This window comes from Phocoena sinus, chromosome 2 (assembly GCF_008692025.1).
Source record: "Phocoena sinus isolate mPhoSin1 chromosome 2, mPhoSin1.pri, whole genome shotgun sequence".
Classification (NCBI taxonomy): Eukaryota; Metazoa; Chordata; class Mammalia; order Artiodactyla; family Phocoenidae; genus Phocoena; species Phocoena sinus.
In genome coordinates, this window is record NC_045764.1 from 63389799 (window position 1) to 63413147 (window position 23349).

At 38.0% G+C, this 23349-nt stretch overlaps 1 protein-coding gene and 1 pseudogene across 2 annotated transcripts in view; one reads left to right on the forward strand and one right to left on the reverse strand.

Moving 5' to 3' along the window:
• Nucleotides 1–23349, reverse strand: part of ARIH1 (ariadne RBR E3 ubiquitin protein ligase 1) — a 119937-nt gene that overhangs the window by 84105 nt on the left and 12483 nt on the right. The gene's annotated exons all lie outside the window — the stretch shown is intronic.
• LOC116748696 lies at nt 292–822 on the forward strand (annotated as a pseudogene).

The following is a 23349-nucleotide window of genomic DNA, read 5'->3' on the forward strand; positions in this document are numbered from 1 at the left end:
TCAAAATAAAAAAGACACTTAAGAGAAGGGAAAGACATGCCACAGACTGAGAGAAAACATTTGCAAATCACACATCTGACAAATAATTTGTACCTAGAATACCTATTTCAAAAATCACTTGAAGCCTAACAAGAAAACAAAAACCCAATTCTAAAAATAAGCAAAGCTCTCTTCTAGTTATCGCGGCACAAGACACCCTCTACGAGATGGTGCGGGAAGTCCTGCACGGGAACCAGTGCAAGCACCAGAAGTTTTTGGAGACGGTGGAGCTTCAGATCAGCCTGAAGAACTATGACCCTCAGAAGAACAAGTGCTTCTCAGGCACCCTCAGGCTCAAGTCCACTCCCCGCCCCAAGTTTTCTGTATGTGTTCTGGGGGACCAGTGGCATCGTGATGAGGCCAAGGCTGTGGATATCCCCCACATGGACATCGAGGCCCTGAAGAAATTTAAGAATAAGAAACTGGTCAAGAAGCTGACCAAGAAGTACGATGCCTTTTTGGCTTCAGAGTCTCTGATCTAGCACATCTCACAAATCCTGGCCCCAGGGCTGAATAAGTCTGGCAAGTTCCCTTCCTGGCTAACCCACAATGAGAACATGGTGGCCAAAGTTGATGAAGTGAAGTCCACGATCAAGTACCAGATGAAGAAGGTGCTGTGTCTGGCAGTGGCTGTTGGCCACGTGAAAAATGACAGATGATGAGCTTGTGTACAAAATCCACTTAGCCGTCAACTTCCTGGTGTTGTTGCTCAAGAAAAACCGGCAGATTGTCTGGGCTCTGTACATTAAGAGCACCATGGACAAGCCCCAGCGCCTGTACTAAGGCACAGCTTAATTAACCATACCCCCATATTTATTTTTATCATTAAAAAAAAAAAATAGGGTCTTCCCTGGTGGTGCAGTGGTTGAGAGTCCACCTGCCGATACGGGGGTGACGGGTTCGTGCCCCGGTCCAGGAGGATCCCGCATGCCGTGGAGCGGCTGGGCCCGTGGGCCGTGGCCGCTGAGCCTGCACGTCCGGAGCCTGTGCTCCGCAGCGGAAGAGGCCCATGTGCAGCAAAAATAAATTAATTAATTAATTTAATTAAATAAATAAATAAATAAAATAAAAACAGAACAGACATTTCACCAAAGAAAATCCACACAGAGACATGAAGAAGCACATGAAAGGACGCTCAACATCATTAGTCATTTGGGACACACAAACAGAAGCCACAATGTTATCACCACATGCCAATTAGAATGGTGGGGTAGGGGGAGAAATCTGACAATCCCAAGTGCTGCAGTGTGTGTGGTGCATCTGGAACTCTCATACACTGCTGGTGGGAATGCAAAATAATACAGCCAACAAAAAAAGTTTCAAAGTTTCTTACAAAGATAAACATATACTTAGCACAACCCCAAAATCTCACTATTAGGAACTTACCCAAGTGAAACAAAAACTTATGGTCACCCAAAAACCTGTATGAGGATATTTATAACAGCTTTATTTGTACCTGGCAAAAACTGGGAACAATCTAAATGTTCTGCAACTACGGAATGGATAAACAAATCATGGTACATCCACTGGATGTAATACTACTCAGTAATAAAGAACTACTGATATACACAACAACATGTATGAATCTCAAATGCAAATTCTAAGTGAAAGAAGCTAGACTCAAAAGGCTATATATTGCATGATTCCATTCATATGACAAGGTAGAAAAGGCAAAACTATAGGAATGGTGTATAAATCCCCTGGTTGCCAGGGATTAATGGGGGAGGGGTTGACCAAATGGGGTAGAAGACAGGAGGTTTTTTAGAGGGTGATGATGGAACTGTTCTGTAAGTTCACTCTGGTGGCAGTTACATTCTCTAGGCATTTGTCAAAACTCATGAAATTGTCACCCAAAAGTATAAATTCAGTGTATGCAAACTGAAATATAAATTTAAAATGTAAATTATAAAAGTAATCTAACCTGCACTGGATCCTCTATAATGGAATTCTGACTGTTAAAAGTACAATGATACCTTATAACCCATCAATTACTGGGTATTTGTCTGGAAAAACAAACAAACAAACCCCACAAAAACGCTAATTCAAAAAGATACATGCACCTCAATATTAAGCACCAGCATTACCTGCAATTGCCAAGATATGGAAGCAACCTAAGTGTCCATCAACAGATGAACAGATAAAGAAGATGTGGTATATATATGCAATGGAAATTTTGCCATTAGCACCACATGGATGTACTTGGAGGGCATTATGCTAAGTGAAATAAGTCAAAGACAAATACTGTGTGATATCACTTATATGTGGAACCTAAAAAAATACAACAAACTAGTGAATATAACAAAACAGCAGCAGACTCACAGATACAGAGAACAAAATAGTGGTTACCGGTGGGGTCGGGGCAACATAGGGCCAGGAGGTACAAACGACTGGGAGAGGCTACAAGGATGTATTGTACAATATAGGAAATATAGCCAATCTTTTGTAATAACTGTAAATGGGGTGTAACCTTTAAAAACTGTATAAAAGGGCTTCCCTGGTAGCACAGTGGTTAAGAATCCACCTGCCAGTGCAGGGGACACGGGTTTGAGCCCTGGTCCAGGAAGATCCCACGTGCCACAGAGCAACTAAGCCCATGTACTGCAACTACTGAGCCTGCGCTCTAGAGCCCGTGAGCCACAACTACTGAAGCCCGCATGCCTAGAGCCCGTGCTCTGCAACAAGAGAAGCCAATGCAATGAGAAGCCTGGGCACAACAACAAAGAGTAGCCCCCACTCACCGCAACTAGAGAAACACCCGCGCACAGCAACAAAGACCCAACACAGCCAAAAATAAACAAAATAAATTTTAAAAATAAATAAATAATAAACATTGTATTTTTAAAAAGTGCAGTGTCAAAAGGGCAATCCTAAACAGAAGAACACAGATGTGAAATTATTTAGTGCCAGGCACTTTATATACATTATTATTTCATTTAATCCTCACATTAATACTTTATGTAAGGTAAGCATTATATACATTTTACAGATGACAGTAGAGAGGTTAAGTGACCTGACCCAAGATAAAACAAGTTTTAACAGGATCTGAATAGATGACATTTATAAAAATTTATACTTCTGGCACCCTTAAAGATTCTTATTTAATTGCTTTAGGTTGGGGACTGGTCAAAGGAGAGAAACCCACCTATGTATGCTACCAAAATTCATAATTAAAATTCACTAATCCATTATTCTAGTGGAAAGTCAACTCAAGCTCTTGGATGAAATAAACAACTCTTCATCGTATTCTTACTCGTCTTCCTCTTTTTTTTTTTAAGGATATAAACAAACCAAACAAAATCAGTTAATGAGAGAAATCACTATAATTAGAAAATTAATACTACTGGCAGTGATACGTTTAACTTTCAGGACAATAAGGCAATCTAAAATGTCACATCATCTCTAGTTATAAACTCTGAAACAACGGTTTACCCATTCTGGCTACATATTAGAATCTCCTGTGGAACTTTAAAATACCAATACATGGGGCTTCCCTGGTGGCGCAGTGGTTGAGAGTCTGCCTGCCAATGCAGTGGACACGGGTTCAAGCCCTGGTCTGGGAAGATCCCACATGCCACGGAGCAACTAGGCCCGTGAGCCACAACTACTGAGCCTGCGCGTCTGGAGCCTGTGCTCCGCAACAAGAGAGCGCGATAGTGAGAGGCCCGCACACCACGATGAAGAGTGGCCCCCGCTTGCCAAAACTAGAAAAAGCCCTCGCACAGAAACGAAGACCCAACACCGCCAAAAATAAAATATATATATATATTGGGCTTCCCTGGTGGCGCAGTGGTTGGGAGTCCACCTGCCGATGCAGGGGACACGGGTTCGTGCCCCAATCCTGGAAGATCCCACATGCCGCGGAGCGGCTGGGCCCGTGAGCCATGGCCGCTGAGCCTGCGCGTCCGGAGCCTGTGCTCCACCGCGGGAGGGGCCACAGCAGTGAGAGGTCCGCGTACCGCAAAACAAACAAACAAACAACAACAAATATATATATATTAATTAATTTAAAAAGAAAAAAATACCAATACATGGACTTCACCTCCAGCAATTCTGATTCAATTGTCTGGAATAGGGCATGGATACATGTATTTTTCACCTCAAGTTCCCCAGATGATAGTAATATGCAGCCAGAATTAGGAACTAATGCTCTAAACAGTTTCCCACTATGGGGGCTCTAAAAAAGTAAAGTGTATATGTAGAACTCTCATATGAATATAGTAGTGTAATATCTTAGTAATTTGAAGAAAATTACATTTTAGGGTTATAGCAGCAGTGTTTGCTTTGAAAATATCTCCAAAGTTCCATTTTTGCATTTTTAAAAAGTGGCACTGAATATGCCAACTGTCCCAGCTGAAACTTTATGCACTGTCATCCTCTATCGTTTGATCAAATGATTCTCAACTTTGGTAGCACATTAGAATCACCTGAGCTTTTAAAAAACTGATGTGTGGGCTTCCCTGGTGGCGCAGTGGTTGCGAGTCCGCCTGCCGATGCCAGCGGACACGGGTTCCTGACCCGGTCCGGGAAGATCCCACATGCCACGGAGTGGCTAGGCCCGTGAGCCTGTGCTCCGCAACGAGAGATGCCACGACAGTGAGAGGCCCGCGTACCGCCAAAAAAAAAAAAAATGATGTGCAGGTCACATCCCAGGCCAAATACATCAGAAGTGAGATGGGGGAGGAGAGGTGGAGGAGGGGACTGGGTACGAAAGGGAAGAACCTGGGCATTACCATATGCATTCCAATATGCAGCCGAGGTGGAGAACCACAGTTCTAGATGTACGTATGTATGCAGACAGGCCCAAATTCAAAAGAGTATGACAGTCTCTCCTGGTAGATCAACCAAGCTGCTGAATGACACTCCTAGATTAGTACAGTGGGGAGGCAACTATTTTTTGAAAAATCTCAGCAGACAACCTTCTTATTTTAGGGGAAAGCTAAATATTAGATGAATGGATTTTACAATATTAAAGAGTAGCCTATTAAAGATGAACCAGCAAAAAAAAAAAAAAACATTTTTAACCCAATTAACATACACACACTTCCAAAGCCTAGATTTTATTTATCTCAGAATTTGATCTGAAATAGAATTAAATAGATTCCATCTCAAAACTCAGTTTGACAATTTTCCTACACAAGAATGGGCTCATTCCAGTGCAGGGGACACAGGTTTGATCTCTGGTCGAGGAACTAAGATCCCACATACTGCACGACAACTAAGCCTGCATGCCACAACTACTGAGCCCATGCGCCTCAACTAGAAAGCCCGCATGCCGCAACTAGAGAGAGAACCCTCACGCCACAACTAAAGAGGAGCCCACGTGCCGCGACTAAGACCCAACGTGGCCAAAAAAATAATAAATTTTTTAATAAATTAAAAAAACATAAAATAAAAAATTTTTTTAAAAGAATGGGCTCATCCTTCTATATTATGTTTCTATCTAGCTTAATCTGAGCTTCTTAAGAGAGCTGCTGGTGATCCAAATTTTATAGACTATTAATGTGCCTTTTTAAAGCAATATTAGAAACCCAAAAGCCATAAAGTACAAAAACGTCTGTATAGAATTATTTGCAACACCTACAATAAAAGGTAAATAAGCAAACATACACGTCCACAAAAGACAAATAATCCAACAAAACTGGGCAGTTTATGAGTTCAGCCAAAGAATACAACTGGCTGAAAAACAAGAAAATATCCAACCTCCATAATACAACGACTGTTTTTAATCTGCCACAATGGCTAAGATCTTAAAAACTGGTAATATCCGGAAACAAAGGTGTGGGGAACTGGCCCACAACATGTTAGTGAGATGGCAACTCTCTTAAAACCTTTGTGAGAATAGTTTAGCAGAACTGATCAAAACTTAAAATGCACTTGACCTAGGACCTAGAAATTCCACTTTTAGGAACATAGCCAAAAGAAATCTACAAGTGTAAAAGGGTAAGAATAAGAAATTTCACATGCACATTATTTGGAAAAGCAATAAAGCAAAGACAACCTATATTTTCCCAAGAGGAAACTGCCTATAAATTATGCTGTAGCCATACTTAAAATATTATGCAGCAATTTAAAACACAAAAAGATAATAGATCTGTGTGCACTGGAATGGAAGTGAAAAGAGCAAGTTACTGAGCAATGTACAATATTCCATTTTTGTGTTTAGAAAAAGAAAAGTAAATTTGTATGACATATTGAATGTGCACTTTAAAAGGTTTAGAAAGCTGTCCTTGAGAATTATATCCCCAGGGACTGGTTTGGGAATAGGGTAAAAATTTTTTTCTATTTTATAATCATATGAATAGAAATTTAAAATGTTACTTTTACAATAATTAACAGTAGTATAGGCCTTGCTACTTCAAAATGTGGTCCACAAAATCTCAATCACCCTAATCTCAAAGGCTTAGTTAGGAATGCAGAATCCTAGATCCCAATCCACATCTACTGAATGTTCATTTCAACCAGCCCCTCAAAAGTTCCTGAGGTGACATGTACACACATTAAAGTCTGAGAAGCACTGGTACAGACTATAGGAAGCAACATCTGAGCTGGTCACACTAACCGTAAAAAGTTTCATTTCCAAACTCTCAGATTTAATTAAATCTTGATTTCCTTCTAAGAAATGATCATGTATAATTCAGGTGTAATTTGCCTTCCCTTTAAAGGTATATAAGAATGCTGATAGCTTTATACTAAGAATCACTAAAAGGCTGCAATATAATTAACAGTCAATGACATACAATAAATCCTTTAGGTATCCAAAGTTCATACAGTACTACATACAAAATGGAAGAGTAGTATCTTGTCACCAAAAGATGCTCTTGACTTTGATCAATCAGGATTAGGTGCCAGGAATAGAAACCACTAGATATTCTGAGCAAAGGGAGAGTTAATAAGAGAGCAATTGGGTGCTTAATAGTTTTAATGACTGGAGGAATGGGGCTGTAAGGCTACGTCTGTCTATAAGAATGACACCAGAACACTACACAACTGAATCACAAGGGACTCTCTCCACCTTAAGCCACCAATGGAACCACTAAATTCAAGAACAGCAGATAACTGTGATCCAAAGGAATCAGAAAGTCACCACTGCCACTGCCACAACTGCCACTATATAACCATGAAGAAAGGTGATGTACACAAGAGTCTAGCTTCTGCCTTTGCTACAAATGCCTCTTGATAACACAGAAAGTGAAGAATGAACAATGAAATGATGCATTTCCGCTACTGCAGAAAAATCTCACACTTTCACAACCCAGAAAAAAGGGGGGGGGATGGGGACAGAAAAGGGAAGAAAGGGCTTCCCTGGTGGTGCAGTGGTTGAGAGTCCGCCTGCTGATGCAGGGAACTCGGGTTCGTGCCCTGGTCCGGGAAGATCCCACATGCCGCGGAGCGGCTGGGCCCGTGAGCCATGGCCGTTGAGCCTGCGTGTCCAGAGCCTGTGCTCCGCAACAGGAGAGGCCACAACAGTGAGAGGCCCGCGTACTGGGGAAAAAAAAAAAGGGGGGGGGGGAAGAAAGACGAACCCCCTTCACACCTCACATATGTATCTAATTGCCAGCAACTATCTCACATCTAAAACGCTAAACGCAAAATAGTCTGAGAAATAAAGTTTTTGGCTTTCTAGCCCAACAATACAGAGAGGTAATTAGGAGGACTGAGGAAGACCATCTCACAGAATTCTCAGATGGCTTAAAAGCTATATTCACAAAAAGAATTTACAACTAAACAACACTAATCCTCAAAGTTTCCAGTTTTGAATATTTACTTCTAAGCTACCATCAGCAGAAGGAAGGTAAAAGAAAAAAAGGGGGAAATGTTGAGTGTAACGAAGATGCTTCCTGGATATTATTTTAGCAAGAAGTTCATACTTTACTCACTACCCTCGGGGATTATTTAAAATAAAATTTAACACCAACAAGTTTTGACCAACTATTTGTAATTCTGTAGATCCATGATACTTAACTTGAAATTTTGCTGATATATGCATTTGAACTATAAATTTAATCCTGATGTACCAAAAGTTGTTAATGAATGCACCTAGCCAACTACCCATCAATAACATTTCAAATTTGGCTTTGTTCTTCTTCACCTTGCCCTTCAAATGCCTTGTAGGTGTTATATGAAGGAAATTACTTCCTTCTATATCATGTCAAATTTGAAAGGTCAAAGATCTCACCTCTAGAGAATGTCAAGAGTTTAATCAGAATAAGAGAAATAAAATGTTTCTGTAAATGGAAGGAAGGTTACTAAACTGTGTATAATCATTTAATCTTCTGCAAAAATTCAACTGCAAACCAAAGGGGTTGGGTGATGGAACAGATATATTTACATAAACAGTAGAAGCAGTATGTAAAACTTCTATTTTACAACAGAAAAACCAACTCATGTAAATAGCAGTATATACTTTAGCATTTAGTTGAACAAGAGCCAAGTCACCTCCAACAATCATAACTCTAGTTTTAAACCTTCACCATTACGTGAGGCCTCATTCAGGCAAAATCTGGGGGGAGTCTCAGTCTCCTAACTGGCTATTCCTTGAGTGGAGGGAAAAAAATCCTATAGATAAAAAGGGTAAGAACTAAAAGGTAGGGCCAAGAATCAGGTAACTCCAATTCCAAACTATCTTGGCATAACGGAGCTAATCTAAACCACAAATAAAGATTCTATATAGACCACCTTATGTTATTTTACTATTTTTGTGATAGTTCAGAATCGTGAGAAATAATTAAGGTTATTTAGCAACCTTGAGTTACCTACTCACATTCTCACCTCTGGATTCCAATGGTCAAGCCCAAAGTATTAGCAATCCACATGGCTATTGTGGCACATACTGAAAATGTTCCACCACACAACCAAAACATCTGAGTGGCTTTCATGTACTGTCACTTCACCTTAACACTACCACCAGCCATCTCCAAACTACCTAAAGATGGCATACGAAAATTAGTTCTGTAAAGTGAACTGAATATTGTTAAGAAGTCTTGTATGTAGTTACTTCTTCTTCTGGAGGCACTTAGAAAAAGAGATACCTATACATTCCCAACTACTACTTTTTTTTTTTAAACAGTATTTGACCTAGTACTTTTAACTGTATCTTTTAACTAATATCCTTCCTTTCCCAACATGGCAACTCGAAATACCTATTGATAACTGGTAGGATTCTGATTAGCAACTGACTGACTACATTTTACTTATTCATACTCTATACATGTATATGTGGTACACAAAATTTTGTACAATATAAACATAAGTGAGATTATTTGAAAATCATAGTGCTTTAGAGAACAAACGTATGGACTCCAAGGGGGGAAGCAGGGGTGGGATGAATTGGGAGATTGGGATTGACATATATACACTATTGATACTATGTATAAAATAGATAACTAATGAGAACCTACTGTATAGCTCAGGGAACTCTACTTAGTGCTCTGTGGTGACCTAAATGGGAAGGAAATCGAAAAAAGAGGGGATACATGTATACGTATAGCTGATTCACTCTGCTGCACAGTAGAAACTAGAACAACATTGTAAGGTAACTACACTCCAATAAAAATTATTTTAAAATAATAAAAATTAAAAAAAGAAAATCAGGGACTTCCCTGGTGGCGCAGTGGTTAAGAGTCCGCCTGCCAATGCAGGGGACATAGGTTCGAGCCCTGGTCCGGGAAGATCCCACATGCCGCGGAGCAACTAAGCCCGTGCACCACAGCTACTGAGCCTGCGCTCTAGAGTCCATGAGCCACAACTACTGAGCCCACGAGCCACAACTCCTGAAGCCCACATGCCCGTGCTCCACAACGGGAGAAGCCATCGCAAAGAGAAGCCCGTGCACAGCAGCAAAGAGTAGCCCCTGCTCACCGCAACTGGAGGGGGCCCGCGCGCAGCAACGAAGACCCAACGCAGCTAAAAATAAATAAATAAATTTATAAAAAAAAGAAAGAAAGAAAATCATAGTGCTTATATTTTAAAAGTGTGAAAGTTTTACTTAAGTAAATTTATATCTTACAAATGCTTTTCTAATAAAAACTACTTGAAAATAAAGTGATTGTAAATGTCTTTAAAGATCAAAAAGTAGTCATAAATCCAAATGATCTTGAAATGGACAAAAATATACTCCTGTATCATTTAAAGAAAGTTTTATAACCAAGCTGTAACAGGCCACATACATCCCCAGTACATTCTCTTGCCAATTATTCTCAAAATTCACAGCTCAATGGTTAAGAATAATGAACAAGGCACATGTGGCACATACAACTGGAATCTTTCTTCATGAAGGCTTGGACTAAGAACACTTTTACATATATTTGCAGAAGGGATTTTAAAGAATGAAGGTATCACTAAATGTGGACCTTTAAGGATGGGATTGCACTGAATCACTGTTAAATTGTTAAAAATTTAGAAGCTAATGGTAACCTCAAGGTTTAACAACCATCTTTGCCACATCCCAGTTGCTAATCATTTCCAATCCTTTGAGGAAACCATTTTAAATTCTTTTAGCTGTTTCTTCTGGTATTTATTTTTATCCTAAATAATATCCTTATGCTCAGATAGTTACTATCTTTCCATTTTACAGATTATCTATCACCTTCCTTGTGAAAGTTGAAGATTTAGCACTCCTACATGTACCCACTCCCAAATCATCCTTATATTATTTTATCATAGTTTTTATTCAAGCCACTATCCATTGTTTTTAACAATCAACTAATAGGAACTCCGAGAGGGGAGGGAAGGGAATTACCAAAGCAGTATTAAAAGTTTATTTCCCAAAGCTTTAAAAGGACACAAGTCTTCCAGTTGAAAGGGTCCAATATGATCAGAAGATTCACGTTTATACATCTCTTCAGAACACAAAGGATAAAGAGAAAAGGCTGAAACTTTTTTAAAAAGTTATCAAGAAATGGGAAGCAGACTGGTCATTTATTAGCAACAGTGAATGCAGAAGGCAGTATCTTTCATATGCATTCCAGTCCGGAAGTTTCCTGGCTAGCCAATCTAGCAACCAAGATTAAAGGCAAACTGAAGACATTATCAGAGTCACAATGAGCAATATCCTACAAAAAGTTATGTGGGAGTTAAATTAAGAATGTAGTCCAGCAAAATGAGACTAAATCAAGAAAAAAGACATAAATCTAAGAAACAGGGGCAGAAGTGTAATGTAAAAGTTCGTGATTGATGGCTATACAAGAGGCCTAGTGGGAAAGGCATCCTGATTAGAAGAACAAAATGGAGGACTCCAGGAGAAATGTAAATACAATCCAAGCGTAAACTGGACTACTTGGACTGTCACTAAATGATATCACCATAAAAACAAACATTACTCAATGGTGTCACTTTAAAAATCAAGCTATGAGCAAACTAAGACTTCGTTATGATCACAAGGCAAAGGAACTTTGATAACATAAAAGTATAGGTAGCATAAACTGCAATCCTCAAAGGTGTGAAAAGGAAGAGGAAAGAGATAATGCCAAAGGGTGATGGAAAGAAAAAGGTGTATTAATTAAAATTATAAATGTAATCATTTGAAGACATAATAGGTCTTTACTTTTTTATTTGCTACCATATGCAAGTATTACTCTCTTTTTTTTAAAATCACAAATTACAGATTGGAGAAAAGAGCTACAATAACTATCATATATTAAGAACTAACTAAGTGGCTTCCCTGGTGGCGCAGTACACAAGAATCCGCCTGCCAGTGCAGGGGACATGGGTTCGAGCCCTGGTCTGGGAAGATCCCACATGCCACAGAGCGACTAAGCCCATGCGCAGCAACTACTGAGCCTGTGCTCTAGAGCCCGTGAGCCACAACTACTGAGCCCATGCGCCTAGAGCCTATGGTCTGCAACAAGAGAAGCCACCACAATGAGAAGCCCATGCACCACAACGAAGAGTAGCCCCCACTCGCTGCAACTAGAGAAAGCCCGTGTGCAGCAACGAAGACCCAATGCAACCAAAAATTAAAAATAAATAAATAAAATTTTTAAAAAAGTTTAAGAGCTAAGAATAGGCACAAAGGATATGAAAAGGCAATTCAGAGGAATGTTCAATTGAAACAACCAAGTAATATTTTCCTTATCAGACTAATGAAAATTTTAGGATTCTTAATAGTGTCAGAAAGAGTATAGAGAAAATGATAGTTCACACACTGTTAGTATAAACTCCGTAACCATTTTTGAAAACATTCAGTCGTACTTATAAAAACGGTAAATGTCTATACCCAAAGGCCAGCAAGCTCCCATCCAAGGTTAGGTTGGGTCAAGAAAGGAAAAGGAAGGAAAGGAAAGGAAGGAGGCACACAGTAGAGAATGAACAAAACGTCCAATAAGGTCATATTAGAAAATACTGTACAATCGTTAATTCCATAGTATACCACTGAAGGAAGAAATAGCAACTTTCAGAATAAAGTGAGATTGGAAAACAAGTGGGGAAGAGTGCAAATACAGCTATTTTTCTTCTAAAATAAAACATTTCAATTGTAGATTAAAGTTTATTGACATAAGCATAAGAAAGCACCACTTTTAAAAAAAATCAAATCTTAGCATGATATAGTTTCCATCTTTACCCTCTTACTAAGAGTTCCTTTTCATAAAGACAGAGATTAACCAGACTTTTGTAAAGATATCACCAACATGCATTTTAAGAAGGTGAAAACTAAAAAGCAGAAGTTACTTTTGAAATGTCAACAGTGGCAGTCAGGATTAGAACATACCTAGGTCTCTAAAATTCAGAACTATTTTGCTTTATACTGAGTTGGACTGCTAGATCTGACCATTTTGAAGAAAACTATAGATTCATGACTAATATTCATTTTAATATGCCATGCGATAAGATAAAAAATAATTTGTGATTTATTTAGACCATGAAATTTACCTAAAATACTTTTGAAAGAAGGTGCTAAATATGCAAGTTTAAAAAAGTTAACCAAAAAGGTTTCAAAGACCAAAATAACGGGGGGGGGGGGGGGTGCTGGGAGGAGGGCATCTTAAAATACACCAAAACATCTTGTCTTAAACATTATTGAGCCAGGACTTCCCTGGTGGCGCAGTGGTTGAGAGTCCGCCTGCCAATGCAGGGGACACGGGTTCGTGACCCGGTCCGGGAAGATCCCACATGCCGCAGAGCAGCTGGGCCCGTGAGCCATGGCCGCTGGGCCTGTGCGTCCGGAGCCTGTGCTCCGCAACGGGAGAGGCCACAACAGTGAGAGTCCCGCGTATCACAAAAAAAACAAAACAAAACAAAACACTATTGAGCCAAAATATCGGTACTACGGTTTACCATGGAACTTTACTTCAAAGTACATTTCCACATTCAAGCAACAGTAGACTAGATCTCTTCAATATAGTATATAGAGTTTATTAAAGTAACTATTATCATCAGTTTTGGGCCAGAATTTAGGCTATAAGTATCTAAGATTTTAGGTTTTACAGTCATTTTGAAAACCCAGCATTTTGAAAACCAAATACCAACTTTTATCTGCTTCTTCATTTGGGAAGCCTTGAGAAGCACTGTATTAACCTATTAGAAAAACAAAACCTCTTTCTTTTAGAAGCACAACAGCAAAGAAAATGATGCAAATACCTGCATCATTCAGCTATCCCTATAAAATCTCACTTTACAGCCAATACTAGAGTAATAAATAAGCAATCCAACATTTTACCATACTATATATAAAGCTTTCATTTCTTTTTCTTCATATGTTTGCATTGTACTGCCTAAGGTCTTAAAACCTGCCTGTGATTTAGGTCTTAGGATTCAGCTCTCTCATTCTAACCCAGTATTTACAAAAAAAAAAAAAAAGCCAGGAATTGCTATTACAACTGCTATCATTTGGCAAGTAAATGGATCCAAATATCTAAGTAAATGCTACGAATATTTAAATAAAAATCCTTAAGTTTCCTTATATAAGTTAAAGAACGACCTGGAAGATTTAGATTATTTCCATCAAAACAGAATCAGATATATAACATTAATATATAAATATACACACATGGCCAGATCAATCTATCTTTCCTGCTTCTTCTCCCAGTTTTATAAATGTGATCCTTATGCAGCCAAAAATAAATAAAATAAATAATAAATCTTTTTTAAAAACTAATAATAAATGTGATCATCTGTCATCATAGTTTCTGAAAAATCAACCAGGTCCATGAATCAAGCAAATATCATAAATATCCTCCATTTAATCACTTCTTCTATTATTCAGCATTTTTTTAAAAAATAGTGGCAAATACCAATTTACTTCGTTGCCTGAGTGCCAAGTAAGATTCTGGTTTAAACAATAAAACTGTGCCCTTTGTAAATAGATATGTCAAATTTGTCATGTCAGAAGAGGCTTTCCATAAAGATTCACAGGATAGACAGTATGCCCTTAAATAATTAGGTATTCGCTGCCAATACGTGCTCACACATATGTGTTTAATGATCCTTTAATAACTTGTCTTTGGAATGATTCTGTCCTACCTTTGCTGCTGCAGCCCTCCTGTCCTTTGCATCACTGAATTCATACTTCTGGAAGTACCCAATATGCACTGTAACAGACAGATGGACAGATCAATGGGCCACAGCGACAAAGGCCAGAGAGACAGACTTGACAAAAATTAAAATCAAGGTATATAAAGGGGAGGGAGGAACCAGAAAACATATCTACCTATATTCTATAGTAAAATACCTGAACTTCGGATCTGCAACCCTCTCATCCACATACCAAATAAATTATTATTGATTTCCATTTTATTCTTCTCTCAACTAGAAATAGTACCACTGCCATAGGCAAAATAACCAGTATTTTTAATACCATCAGCAGTTACAGATACAGCAGGCATTTCTGTAACCATGCCACACGATTTCTTCAAATAGAGGTTGCTCTTTAATACACAAGAAACTATCACATCCAAAGAAGACTTTCTAAGACAAAATTAAAATGGCAACTATTACACACAGAAAATTTCTATTGCAGTGTCAAGGTCTATGTGATTATAGTATACTACTGGGAATCACTGAATGAAAGTCACATTTCAGCATTTTATCATTCTGTATTTTCCTGTTTTTCTATGTAAAAATGTTTGCTCACACCACATCTAGATTAATTTGGGGGCTTAAAAGAATGTATTAGTGCCATTTAGGCCAATTTCCAAGATAGAGTAAAACATCTATACACAAAACTACCAACAGTATCTTTAAAAGCCATGTAGAGTCCTCCTGCTAGCTCAAATCCATTCAAATGAGTATTCACACTTCAAGAGGCTTCCAAAAGTTATTTTTTGAAAAGTACCTTTATATCTCAAAATGCTGGCTTGGCTTAAGCTTCATCAAAAACTTACATCTATGTATGTCATTTTAATTTAATCAAATATTTTATGTTGCATGCATCTAAAATAATACAGAGCCAAGCTACATGTTTAAGAAACACTTGAGGGAAAATGTTTCCCCTTCTACTTCCAGGGGATCTAACCATTTACATATTTCTTATTGTAACCCCTCAAAAACATGAGCGGGTAATGAGTAATGATAATCAAATGTAATGCATAATCTCTGACTAAATTCTAGACTAGAAGAAGAAAAGCTATGAAAGACAACTGGGAAAATGTGATATGTATATTAGATTTTTTTTCTATGAAAACTTTATTCAGATACAATTCATATACCATAAAACTCACTTTCAAAATGTGTGATTCAGTGGTTTTGATTATATTCAGAGTTGTGACACATAGTTGTGTTAACCATTAATTTTAGAACATTTCATCACCCCAGAAAGAAACCCCATACCCATTTGCAGTCCCTCCCCATTCTCCCCTTTCCCCACCCAGTCTCTATTTTTTGTCTCTATGGATTTGCCTATTCTGGACATGTCCTATAAATAGCATCATACAGTATGAGGTCTATTGTGACTGGTTAATTCTGTCATTTAGTTTTACTTATCTAGGAAGGCCAACAAGCTGATAGCTTGCCATGGACATCAAATAGGTCTGTTTTACTGGGGGAATGGAGAGGAACTATTAATTCAGAAGGTTAGTTTAAAGGAAGGCTGCTTAAAGCTTCAGCTACATTATAACATGAGGAAAGACAATTTATTAAAGCTAAATAACTGATACAAAGTCACAGAGCTGATAAAAGGCAAAGTTGGAACTAAACTTAGTTCTATATGATGCCAAAGACTTAACCACTGAACTATTTTATCTCCTAATAAAATAATCCACCAATTCTCACTGACGCTACCCTCCTAACACCTTGAATACCTCTCCCACCTCTCCATTCCTGCCTTGCTAACCTCATCATATATTTCTTGCTCAGATTATTGTAATACATTTCTCACTACTCTCCCTGCTTCCTAATATCATCCTGTTCTCATTTACTCCCTATACTGCCAACAAAGTGGTTCTTCTCAACACTAATCCTGTATTAAAAGTTTATAGTTGTTTCAACTGGCCCCATCTCATTTAGCACTATGCTAAAGCCTTTCACAAACTGCCTACCTGTCTAGCCCCAGCTCCTACCACACTACTTTCCAATAATTTTAGCAATCTTTTCAATTCCTTATTGTTCATTCAACAACCTAGACCATTAATAGCTTCTGGCTTTGTACATTCCATTAATCTTCCTCCTCTGCCTGGAATGCCATCTCCAACCCCATCTGCCTAGTGAGTTACTATTCATTTTTCAAAACCTAGCTTCAGACCCACTTCCACCAGGATCTGTCAGTCCTTCCCAGAGAACAGCACTAACATTCCTTCTCTGACCTTGTAAATTTACTGTTGTACATATCACTGTATTATAATTTACTTAGACAAGCCTCCTTAAAGAGTTGTCCAGTATCTGTATTCCCCCAGCACAGTGTAGCCACTAAAAAAATACTAGGTAAAAAATCAATCAAATACTCAACTTATATACTGTTCTCTAATTAAACTGAAGCATTATTTTTAGGATCCCATTAACCTCAGAAATTCATAAAATAATCATGATATTTAGGGTCTTAAATGGAGGATAAAAATCAGGTTAGGGGAACTGTGGAGGTTCTACTTTTAAGAGAAAAGTATTAAGAATAAAGATAGTAATAGTAGTGATAACCTCTGAGGGAGGGAATCAGGTAGTTAAGATATTAAGGTGGGAGATTTTCTACTTTTTTATCTTTTGTACTTTTTGAATTTTGAGCCAAGAAAATATATGCATAGTCAAACAAAAGTTTTTTAATCCTAAAAAAAAAAAGTATCAAGTCTTAGAATACTAAGGCTGTTTCAATTTTTTTTTAATCAGAGGTTATGGAGGAGAGTTCAGTCATTTTGGCCCCAGCATGCAACGTATTTCTGTATTTTGTTTTGGTTACACAGAATGAAAACCCTGATTCACAAAGATATGAAATTTGCATGGCCATTTCAGAATATTCTTCACTTAAACTGATCCAGAAGCTTAAAAAAAGGCAGTAGAAAACAGTTTATTCAGAGTTGACTTGTTAACGCTGTCTAGCAACTGCCTTTATTTTTATAAATGCTGAGTCAGAGGAAATATGCAGAACTCAAAACCCCAAAACTATTAATAGTAAAGACACATCAAGATGAGTTATCTATCCACTTGTTACTGCAAAACCTGCCAATGTCTGCAATGAGGGTATGAACAAACATCTGCATCTGCCTGAATCCAAAATACCAGTTCATAATAATCTTCACTCAACAACCCATAAGAAGTGAAGCAGAAGCTTTATTCTGGATTCTGCACACACAAAAAACGTTAGCCTGGATATAGGCTATTACACATTGGTAATCTCCAATACGATAAATAGTTCTTTAAAACTTATAGAAAGGCTATTATGAGGAAGGGTTAGAAGCAGGTAGGTTCAAGTAAAAAGCTACAGAGAGACAGATATTAACACCCGGAAAAACTCAAAATCAGAGCTGTTCAAACATGAAATGCGCTCCCTTCTAGAGTGGCTGTGGGAGTTTAAGTCACTGCGGAGGTTCAAGAATAGGCTTAAGCTACTCTTAACCCTAAAAGGGATCACTTAACGGGGAGGTGGTATACTTGGTAAGTTGTTGGCCAACATAACCTTTAAAGATCCTTTTCATCCTTGTTAGTCTTACTCTATGTGAATCAAAAATTGTGTTGACTTCGACATGAAACAAGTATCAGGCAAGTTTACTGTCATCCTTCATTCTTTAGCTATTGTTTACGTATTATGCTTGCATTCCTAAGGGTGCCTAGAGGATTTTTGTGAATTTTAAAGTCCTATTTTCACCCTTTTGACTTTACAGTTGCATGGAATGCAACATTATAAATCAAGCTTCAAGTACTCATATATTTCAAGGACCCAGTGTTAACTACATTGATGCAATGTGAATTGAGATGATTATAGAAAACAGACAAAATGTTTAGGGCCAATGAAACGAATTATTAGATTTAAAAAGTCAGTTAGACTGGTAAGTAATATATATACTCTCTTTTCAAAGGAATACTACTTCCATATTAAATGAGTTTAAATAGTAAGTTATCAGTAATACACTCCTCTAAGAACGTCACAAAAGAAATATTTTCTCATTATTGAACAAAATAAGTCAAGTCAGCTTATCTCCCTTTAAATATATAAAGCATTTGTTATCCAGCGCATCCATAACAATTTCACAATGCTATTCTCCCAGAATCTCTTGGTGCTTCTGTCAAGAGAATGCTGACTTTGTGGACCACTGGTCTCAGTTTGTAATTTCATACATAAATCACAAATAAATTTTACATTATATATACATTCTATAACATCCATCAAATATGTAGAATTAATGTTAAAACTTTGTTTTTAAGTGCTTAATTTGGACTAGAAAACAGTAAATGTTATAAATAGCAATTTTGGCTTGAAATTTTCTTGAAGGTGGTATATATGTAGGCTGGAAAGTTTAAATGGGGCTTGTAAATAGTAGACTTCTGCCTCTATATCACTCTGGTTTATTATTTATTTGGATTCATAAGCAACAGCACTGAAGTCACAGAACAGAGCCCATTGACTCACTCTGTACAAGTCAGTCTCCTGGTGCATACAAAGCTGGAGACAGAAAGGTAGAACAGGTCTGGAGAGACAAACAGAAAATACGCAGCACACAAGACAATAACATTCATATATGTCTTATTTATATTTAATGATATAAAATACTGAGTTCTGACCCTAGCCATGAAAGCCTAGGCAAGTTACTCAATTCCTCTAAGTCTCCATTTCCTTATCTATAAAATAGTAAAAATACCATCTACTTCAGAGAAGAGTTGTGATAACTAACATCCCCTTAAATAACTGGTTAAGAACAAAAAATGGAAAATGTATCAGAGAAAGAGAGAAGAGTTAATTCAGTGAAGTCAACAGAAGAGGAATGTGAACAATTCACAAATTAAAAACATAGGGATAGTACCAAGACTTATTTTTATCAATAATAAAATCAATAAGAAAACTCATTCATATTCAATTTTGACTCTTCAAATCAATGTTTATCAGCTATGGTCCAAGACCTGTGCTGGCCAATGAGAATACCAAAATTAATACACTGATCCTACCTTCAAGGATTTTCAGGGTCTATTTAGCAAGAGAATAATAGAGATTATTTTTAAAATAGGAGTCTATACAGGGCGAGAGAGAGTCATGGACATATACACACTAACAAACGTAGTAAGGTAGATAGCTGGGGGGAAGCAGCCGCAAGGCACAGGGATATTAGCTCGGTGCTTTGTGACAGCCTGGAAGGGTGGGATGGGGAGAGTGGGAGGGAGGGAGACGCAAGAGGGAAGACATATGGGAACATATGTATATGTATAGCTGATTCACTTTGTTGTAAATCAGAAACTAACACACCATTGTAAAGCAATTATACCCCAATAAAGATGTTTAAAAAAAAAAAAATAGGAGTCTATACAAAATCCTGAGACCCACTCAAAGGGAAAGATTCAAAGAAGAAATGATGTTTAAGGTGAGCCATGAAGTATTAATGAGTTTATCAGGGGAAAAGCATTTGAAACAAAGGAAAAAGCCTTACAAAGGCACAAAGAAAAATTTCAGAGGGACTATCACTATTTTGCTATCTCAAGATGATTGTAAAGAAATGACAGATAAGGTAGCCAAAGGTCGAATTATGAAAAGTCTGATCTATCATGCTTAGAATCTTTTCTCCTAATCTGCATCCTCTGGTAACCTAGTTACTGGAACCTCCTAGGCTCAGAATCCCTAGGCTTAGTAGGTTCCTCATAAGCACCATTTCCTGTCCCATTCCTACTGCTTATCATGATTGGTAAAGATTTGGTATACTTTCTCAGGCCTTAAACTTAGACCAAGTATGAACATTTCTGACACTGTCATAAACTGAACAGGATGACCACTCAGGGGAAAAAAAGGAGACATTCAGCATTTCCTGAAAAATCTGTGGCGACCACACTACACTCACAAGGCCCCATTTTCCATCAATATCACCCTTTTCACGTTCTTTCATTTTTTCTGATTTTGCTAATGAGACCCTTCCAATAACTTCTAATAGCTTCTAACAAGACTCTACTTATCCACACAAAGGACTACTTTCCTTCTTTCCTAAACACCAACTAGTCTCTTCTTCGGAAGGCAGGGCTTTCCTTAACCAAGCAGCAAAGAGGGGTCAAACCACAACAAACGTGAAACATTGTCAGGGTTGACCTGATGTAAAAATAACACGTCAAAGACAAACTGGTAGGTGTGGGATTTCTGGGTAATGGCAGTACACTAAGATACTCAACTATGAAAACCAGGCCAGGGAAAGTCAAGAAACAGGATATAATTGAGATCAGGCTACATGTGGATAAAAGTGGGCATGATAGGTCCTGAGTTATTGACTTTATAATCAAGGATTTATTTACATGTCGGCCCTTCCTAGACTAGGAACCCTAGACAGGAAGGAATGTTCTCCACTCGTCTTTGTACATCTTGAAAGCAGTTCTTCAGCACAAACCAAGCCTTCAGATAAATGCATCCTCTGCTGACAGGATGACTACAACCTCATCAGAGACCCTGACCCAGAATTACCCAGCTAAACCACTCAAAACTATAATACAGTAAACGTTTGCTGTTTTAAACCACTAAGTGTTAGGGTAATTTTTTATGTAGCAATAGATAACTAATACAAGAGACTCATCTAAAATCAGTCAATTAGCTAAAATGAATGATTCTTTTAGGACTGTAAAGCTTTCAGTATACAAATACAAAGAAAACTTAAGTACGAGAATTTGGCTCAGTCAAAAGGTCCAACTAAAATCTGAAAAAGTTTGGTACAGCAGAAAAAACTTCTATTTTAAAAGTCAAAAAGCCCCAGTTTCAGGACTTTCCTAGTGGCGCAGTGGTTAAGAATCCGCCTGCCGATGCAGGGGACAAGGGTTTGATCCCTGGCCTGGGAAGATGCCACATGCCACAGAGCAACTAAGCCCATGCGCCACAACTACTGAGCCTGCAAGCCACAACTACTGAGCCCGCGTGCCTAGAGCCTGTGCTCTGCAACAAGAGAAGCCACCGCAATGAGAAGCCCGCGCACCGCAGTGAAGAGTAGCCCGCCACAACGAGAAAGCCCCCGCACGGCAACGAAGACCCAATGCAGCCAAAAATAAATAAATTAAAAAAAAAAAAAAAGACCCAGTTCCAATGACCTCCACCAGTCTCTAACAGAAACTCCTGAGCTTCCCTGAGAAACCCATTTCTCAGCTTCCCTAACTTCAATTTACTTATAGATATAATGGAGATAATGCTATTTTGTTGGGATTTTTGTAACGAATACATGTGAAAACACCCTAGCATGTTTTATAAATATCAGCTATCATTACCACTTTTGTCTATGGTTTGTGAGTCTCCCCTTACATAAAAATGAGTAAATTTGATTTTTTCCCCCATTCTGTTATTTTCCCAAATCTAAGATATTCCTTACTGCAATCTTTAAAATGTCATACTTTCTAGCTGGAATTCTAGTTCAAGGAATGCAGGCAGCCTGTAGAAGTGAAAAAGGCAAGGGAACACATTCTCCTCTAGAGCCTCGGGAAGGAACACAGCCTGCCAACTCCTTGATTTTAGCCCAGTGAGACTCACTTTGAACTTGACTTTCTCAACTGTAAAATAATGAATTTCTGTTGTTTTAAGTCACTAACTTTGTGTTAATTTATTACAACAACAAAAGGAAACTAACACTGAGACTTGAAGGGATGTCTCAATGAATGGAGGAACACTTGGTCTTCCACCCAGGGCATTTATTGAATCTTGGGATTGCACAGGGCCGAGACTAAAAATCTAAAACCTCTGAAAGGCAGAGGGGCAATGATTAAAGTTTGGGACCCACTAGGGGAGAGACTGCTGAGGAAAACACCAGGTTCTTAGTTGAAGACTCTAAAAGGCCAATGGCAGATAAGAGATAAACTGAAACTGAACAGGGCTAGAACTCAGCCTTATTGAATTAAGGCAACCATTCATCACTCTCACTGTCAAGCAGAAGGAAAAATAAAAATCCTCTCTGGAGGAATCCATCATCATCCAGAATCTCTAAATAGTTTATATACAGTGTTCACCATGCAATCAAAATATGTCAACTGACAGGAACACCTGACTGAAAACTGGGAGGAAAATAAAGATAATATGAAAAGACTAACAGATAATTCAGATATTGGAGTTAGCTGACAAAACTTTTAGGAATAAATTCTTAATATGCTGGAGAAAATAGAGCAAAAGATGGAAAAGAGATGAAAAAGAAGAAATCACCAGAAAATTAGCATCTATAAAAAAAGAATCAAATGGAAACTCTAGAATATAGTATCTGAAATTAATAATTAATTGAGGGGTGTTTAATAGCAAATCAGACAAAGGAGAAGACAGATTTAGAGACCCAGATGATAAATCAATGGAAATCATCCAAACTGAAGCACAGAGAAAAAAGGATGTAAGATGCACAAAAGAGCATTGAACACATACGGAAAATAACAAAAACCTCTAATGTATGTGTAACTGGACTCTCAGAAGGAAAGGGGATAAAGGCAGAACTGAGAATTTCCAAAACTCATAAGACATCACAGATTCAAAAGGATCTGAAAACACAAAGCAAGATAAACACAAAGAAAACCACAACTAGACACAAAGTAAAAAATATTACAAACATCCAGATTAAAGGTTCCTTAGCTTCCTCCTACTGCAAACAATAGAAGCCAGGAAACAATGGAATCTTTAAAGTGCTGAAAGAAAACTACTACCAACCTAAAATTACAAACATAGCAAAATATTCTTCAAGGACGGGGGTGAGATAAAAATATTTACATTAAAAATGTTTACTAAGAGCCTACTATGTGTCAGGTACTGTT